The 6,944-nt window shown below is 37.2% G+C and overlaps 1 protein-coding gene across 3 annotated transcripts in view; it reads left to right on the forward strand.

Moving 5' to 3' along the window:
- The first annotated feature begins 1,682 nt into the window (after window positions 1-1,682).
- LOC107726817 (NACHT, LRR and PYD domains-containing protein 3-like) overlaps window positions 1,683-6,944 on the forward strand; it is a 31,414-nt gene continuing 26,152 nt past the window's right edge. The window contains exons 1-2 of one of the 3 annotated variants that reach the window (XM_016536516.1): window positions 2,378-2,435; window positions 3,790-3,861. The gene's annotated coding sequence lies outside the window, so the exon portion shown is untranslated. Of the gene's footprint in view, window positions 1,792-2,377; window positions 2,436-3,767; window positions 3,862-6,944 lie in introns of those variants that run through there. The other 2 variants (XM_016536517.1, XM_016536518.1) reach the window with 2 other exon arrangements.

Raw genomic sequence — 6,944 nt, forward strand, 5'->3', positions numbered from 1 at the left:
TCGGAGGTTGAGGAGCACAGTGTGGAAGCTGGAGGAGCTGAACACGCAGCGCCAGCTGAAGCTTAATTGGTCTCTGATCCTCTGGGGTGGGTGGGGCATTACAAGTGTTCCTTTTTTTTTCTTTCCTTGATACCAATACAGATTTATCACCCATGTGCGCAAGATATACAGCAGGTGGCGGTAATACTCATAAGGAGTGAACGGCCATTGAACAAAAATAAGAAGAAGAAGAAGAAGAAGAAGAAGAAGAAGAAGAAGAAGAAGAAGAAGAAGGTCAATATATGGTTTTTACAAAGAAAAAGAAAATGGAACAAATGAAATTGTTAGAAAGAGTGACAGAGTTCAAAGATCTTGGATTAATCTTTGATGAAAAATTAACTTGGAAGAGACATATTAAGAAAATTGAAAACAAATGCAAAGGAGTAATAAATTGCATGACTTCAATAGCCAAGTATGAATGGGGAGCAAGGAAAAGTGCACTGTTACATGTATATCAAGCCTTAATACGGTCTAGTATAGACTATGGGTGTGCAGTGTATGGTGCTGCGGCAAAATCAGAATTAAAGAAACTGGACAACATACAATCCAGAGCACTTAGAATCTGCTGTGGAGCAATAAGATCAACTCCTCTAGATGCCATCAGGGTCGAAATGGGGGAGATGCCATTAGATTTAAGAAGAGAAAAGCTTGGGATGATGTATTGGGTTAATTTACAGGGTACTAATAAGAATCATCATACACGCACAATTTTAAATGATTGTTGGGAATATAAAAAGAATGGAGGGAATAGTTTTGGTTGGAAGTATGAACAGTGGATCAAGGATTGTGGTCTGGAGAATGAAGAAATCTGTCCCAACATGCCATTAAATGGGGTATCGGTATGGAATATTCCTGAACCCATTGTTGAAATGAGATTGTTGGAGGCCCGGGAAAAAGCAGAAGGAAGATATACTAATAGTTATGAAATCAATGTTTTTATGAGAGAAAATTTTTATTCTTTTATACAGATCTATACAGATGGATCTAAAGACCCAATCAAACAAAAAGTGGGCATAGGAGTGTACATTCCAAGATTTAAGACGAAAATAAGTTTAAGGTTAAGTGACAAATGTCCGTATATTCTACAGAATTAACTGCTATAATAGTAGGATTGCAGTGGGTAGAACAGATTAAGCCAAATAGGACTCCGACTGTAATTTGCTCAGATTCTTCATCAGCTCTTAAAAGTATATTGTCGACAAAAACTGATAGAGACTGACTGCTAGTAGAAATTTATACATTACTGTACAGACTGAACATAGAGGGTATAATTGTATACTTTTGTTGGGTACCGGCACGTATCGGGATAGTAGGAAATGAAACAGCGGATAAGTTAGCAAAAGAAGCTTTAAAGGAAAACTTGGTGGATGTTAAGGTACCTCTGGGAAGAAATGAGATAAAATCAGTAATTAATAGGGAAATAATAAGAATATGGCAACAAAGATGGGAAAATAGCAGCACAGGTAGGTGGTATTATAATATTGTAAAATCAGTAGGAAAAAAACAGTTTTATGGAAGACACAGAAAGGAAGAAGTAATGATTTGGGTGGGGCATTACAAAAAAAAAAGTTTCCCCTTCAGTACAGATTCATCACCCATGTGCGCAAGATATACAGTAGGTGGCGGCAATACTCCTAAGGAGTGAACGGCCATTTAACAAAAAGAAGAAGAAGAAGGCACGAAAGTGCAGACTCCGAGCAAGACCGCGAGGGTTTAGGGTGTCATTTGTGACACCCTAATCTTCACGTTACGGTAAGTAAGTTAAAACGTTTCAGAGCAGACATTTTGCGTCTAAACAGACCGTAAGTTGAACTCAAACACGTTAAATATGTTCGTTACTCTCCTGATAGCCAAGAGAAGAGCAGCGCGACTAGGACAGTTCCCAATTCTAGGCCTGAATTACTTCCAACTCTCGCACATTTTCCATGTCTGTCTCTTTAATCCCAATCAAACGCATAGATTTTCGTTTGACATTAGCGCAAATGCCCGTTATATTCTATCACTCACGCCAAACCAGCTTGGAAACTAGTGGTGGACGAACAACAAATCATGTACTTGAGTAAAAGTAAAGACATTAGTTTTTACAGACATTCGTTATTAGGGTATACTATTTTATACCCCAATAAAATATTACTCAAGTAAAAGTATTAAGTACTCCCTTTCAGTTTTACTCGAGTAAAAGTATTTGATTTTTAATGTACTTAAGGATTAAAAGTAAAAAGAAAAAGATTTTTGTCATTTGATTTACTTATATACTTTTATATTTAAAAAGGTATATTATTTAGTTCATATTGGCTAATTCTATTGCTCAGAATACCTGGGGGGTGGTTGCTGGGTTGGACATCATTATGAATTATTATGAATTGTCAAGTAGCCAGCACTAGTCAATAAGGAAGGTTAGTAGATGCAGAAACATATATAACATATAGTAGCCTATTAAAAAAATTAAGAAAAACAAAATGTGTAAACGCTATTTGTAAAACTTACTAGTTTTATATTATTTGAAAGATTATTTGAAGATGCATGGGCATTAATTTGTGTTATCTTAATATTATGTTTAGGTTTTTTGTTTTGTTTTGTTTTCAGACAGTGATACACATGTGGAATTGTCACCATTCAAGCATTTCATATAGTGTTGTTAAACAGCTAACTCATTAACAGAAGATTTAGTTCACAAACAGTTGACAGTCATATGATTTTCATTTAAAAGAATTAATCCTAAAATTCGCCATTAGTAAATTACTTTTCACGCCATCAGTTGTGTGCACACTCAAGCTCCAAGGATATCTGTTCTTGACACATTTTGAGTCAGACTTGTGAATTCACTGGATACTAGCTCTGTCTGGATCATTGAATCAGTGATCAGTCCAGTTCGTGAATGAATCGATTAGTGAACCAATTTAACAGCCTGTTCATAAATCGGACACTGCTGTCACATCTTGGAATGGGTGACGATTTCTCCAGTTCAAATAACAAGGAACAGCGTTTTTAGGGAATGTAATGGAACAAAAAGTCTAATATTTGGAATGTAGTGAAGTAAAAGTTTCTCAAAATAAAAATATTTCAGATAAAATGCTTGAAACGGATACTTGAAAAATCGAATTAAGTACAGTAACTAAGTAAAAATGCTTCGGGGTTACATAAATACAGTGGTGGACAGAATTATTGACACCCTTGGTAAATGTGAACAAAAAAGCCTGTAAAATACATCTGCATTGTTAATTCTTTTGACCTTTTATTAAAAAAAAATTCACAAAAAGCTAACCTTTCATTGAACTAAAACAATTGAAAATGGGGGGGAAATCTCCTTATGAAATTAAAGGTTTTTCTCAAATACACATTGGCCACAATTATTGACACCCTTTTATTCAATACTTTTTGAAACCTCCATTTGCCAAGATAACAGCTCTGAGTCTCTACTATAATGCCTGATGAGGTTGGAGAGCACCTGACAAGAGATCAGAGACCATTCCTTCATACAGAATCACTCCAGATCCTTCAGATTCACAGCTCCATGTTGGTGCTTCTTTCTCTTCAGTTCACCCCACTCATTTTCTATAGGGTACAGGTCAGGGAACTGGGATGGCCATGACAGAAGCTGCATTTTATGCTCAGTGACACATTTTTGTGTTGATTTTGATGTTTGTTTTTGGATCATTGTCCTGTTGGAAGATCCAAACATGGCCCATTATAAGATTTCTAGCAGATGCAGTCAGGTTTTGATTTTTTTTATCTGTTGTTATTTGATAGAAACCATGATGCCATGCATCTAAATAAGACGTCTGGGACCTCCGGCAGAAAAATAGGTCCACAACATTAAAGGTACAGCAGTATATTTAATTGTACACATGGGGTATTTTTGAAGTTGCAGTAGTGTCCGACAACTGAATACTGTACGCTGGAGTTTGTTTTTGAATGAGAGCATTTTCTTTTCTTTTATTGATTTTTTTCTTTTTTTTTTTCTTTTCTGGAAACCCTCCCAAACAACATGTGGTGATGTAGGTGCTGTTTGATATTTTTTCAAAGGTTTTCTGACAATGAGGCTCAACTTTTTTTCTGTAGTTACTAAACTACACAACTAAACACAAGTAAACTCTCCTCCACACTGTGCATTAGGACGATATAGACACACGTCCTCTTCCAGGCAGATTCGTAATATTTTCTATTGATGGGACATTCATAATTATTGCCCTGAAGGTTGAAATGGGAATTTTCTCATTTCGCAAATCCAATTTCTAATTTGTGAAGCTCAACTATCTTTTGCTGCACACCAGAAATATGTTCTTTTGATTTTATTCATTGTTATGGATTAAGGGAATTTGACCTTTGTTTCCCCTCATGTTTATATTCCTGTGAACAGGAAGCCATGGCTGTATAATTTCATGTTCATAATCACACTGGTGTGCTAAAAATGGTAACTACGAATGGGAATATACTTCAGAGATGTTTTACTTATAATAATTTCTAGGGGTTTCAATAATTGTGGCCAGCATGTATTTGAGAAAAACATTTATTTTGTAATGAGATTTCCCCCCATTTTCAGTTGTTTTAGTTCAATGAAAGCTTAGATTTTTGTGAATTTTTTTAATAAAAGTTCGAAAGGATTAACAATGCAGATTTACACCGATCAGGCATGACATTATGACCAACTTTCTAATATTGTGTTGGTCCCATTTTTGCTGCCAAAACAACCCTGACCTGTCGAGCCATGGACTCCACTAGACCCCTGAAGGTGTGCTGTGGTATCTGGCACCAAGATGTTAGCAGCAGATCCTTTAAAGGGATCATATGATGCCGCTAAAAAGAACATTATTTTGTGCATTTGGTGTAATGAAATGTGTTTATGCGGTTTAAGGTACATCATATGACCCCTTTAAGTCCTGTAAGTTGCAAGGTGGGGCCTCCATGGATCAGACTTGTTTGGTAAGCACATTCCACAGATGTTCGATTGGATTGAGATCTGGGGAATTTGGATGCCAAGTCAACACCTCAAACTCATTGTGCTCCTCAAACTATTCCTGAACCATTTTTGCTTTGTGGCAGGTCGATTTATCCTGCTGAAAGATGCCACAGCCACCAGGGAATACCATTTCCATGAAAGGGTGTACATGGTCTGCAACAATGCTTAGGTAGGTGGTGCGTGTCAGAGTAACATCCACACGGATGGCAGGACCCAAGGTTTCCCAGCAGAATATTGCCACACTGCCTCCACCGGCTTGCCTTCTTCCCATAGTGCATCCTGGTTAGGGCTGCACGATAAATCGCATGCGATTGTCATGCGCATCTTGTCAGTAAAGCCGGTTCTGTAATCAATAGTAATTCTCCATCACGTGTGTGATTTCAGATGGAGCAGCATTTAGTACACAGAGCCATAGTTCACTAACAAGCTACGCAAAGCCGTGTGCATAATCACAGACAATATGTGACCCTGGACCACAAAACCAGTCTTAATTAGCACAGGTATATTTGTAGCAAAAGCCAAAAATACATTGTATGGGTCAGAATTATCAATTTTTCTTTTATGCCAAAAATCATTAGGATATTAAAGGGTACCTCCACCCCAAATTGAAAATTTTGTCATTAATCACTTTACCCCCATGTCGTTCCAAACCCGTAAAAGCTTTGTTCGTCTTCAGAACACAATTTAAGATATTTTGGATGAAAACCGGGAGGCTTGTGACTGTCCCATTGACTGCCAAGTCAATAACACTGTCAAGGCCCAGAAAAGCATCGTCAGAATAGTCCATCTGCCATCAGTGGTTCCATCTGACTGTTATGAAGCGACGAGAATACTTTTTGTACACATAGAAAATAAAAATAATGACTTTATTCAACAATTCGTCTCTGTGTCAGCGTAGTGCCATTTTGGAGAATATCCGCTGGATGCAAATAGCGTATGCTGTTCTGTGTCAGCTGCACCACACGGATACGCTTTCTATGCTTTGATTTGAACGAAAACAGCGTATCCTTGTGGTGCGGCTGACATAGTACTTTATTCAATTTTTGTATCATCTCTTGCTTGAATGCTACATTTAAATAGACCTACTTTACCTAAAAACAGTTTATTTCATGTGTGTCCGTTTTATTCTATTTGTCCTTTTGTTTGTAACTTGCATCTATGTTCTTATTATTAATAACAAATAGAAAAAGAAAAGATAAAATAACAAAAATGACTGTATCATGATATAAATAGATTATGGTAATATTTCCCACCCCTAGCTCATGCCCCCAAATATAAGTCAAAACAGTGTGATTTATTTTGTGACAGTTTTTCACCATCTGAGTTTGATGGGGCATTTGAAGTCAGTAATAACAGTCTAGTTTGGCTTTATCTTTTTAGCTAGCTTACCAATGTTGCAAAGATCTATTCATGCCTGTAGGCTCAGTAGTTGCTCACCATAGTCCTGTGTAGTGGCACTGGCATGTGATTTCTTTTTTTTTAAGTTCAATATATGGGCTTTTTAATGTGATCGGGCAGTAAAGAGGAGACAGGAAAGCATTGGACCATAAATCGGGTAACGAACACGGGTCGCTGCAAGCGCAGTTGCGCTACATTTAGGAGCACTAACCACGAGGCTATCGGTGCCAACTGCATGCAATTTTTTTTTTTTTTAAAGGGAGATGAAATGCTCAAAAAGCATGGCAGGCACACAATGGTCAAGTGAAAGTTTTCTTTTTTTATTAACAGGTAAAATAACTACAAGTTCCATGTGGAACATTGATTAGGCTATTCAGTTACTTTTCCTGTTGTTTTATGTTTTTGTTGTAGTATCGGTTCAGTAGTAGTATCGAGATATTTTAGTCAGGTATCATATCGAAGCCAAAGTTTTGGTATCGTGACTAGGGGTGCTCCGATTGATCGGCTACCGATCACTATCGGTTGATAATCGCTTTGGGATGGTTGA

Source organism: Sinocyclocheilus rhinocerous, unplaced genomic scaffold, assembly GCF_001515625.1.
Source record: "Sinocyclocheilus rhinocerous isolate Xijiao unplaced genomic scaffold, SAMN03320098_v1.1 scaffold1447, whole genome shotgun sequence".
Classification (NCBI taxonomy): Eukaryota; Metazoa; Chordata; class Actinopteri; order Cypriniformes; family Cyprinidae; genus Sinocyclocheilus; species Sinocyclocheilus rhinocerous.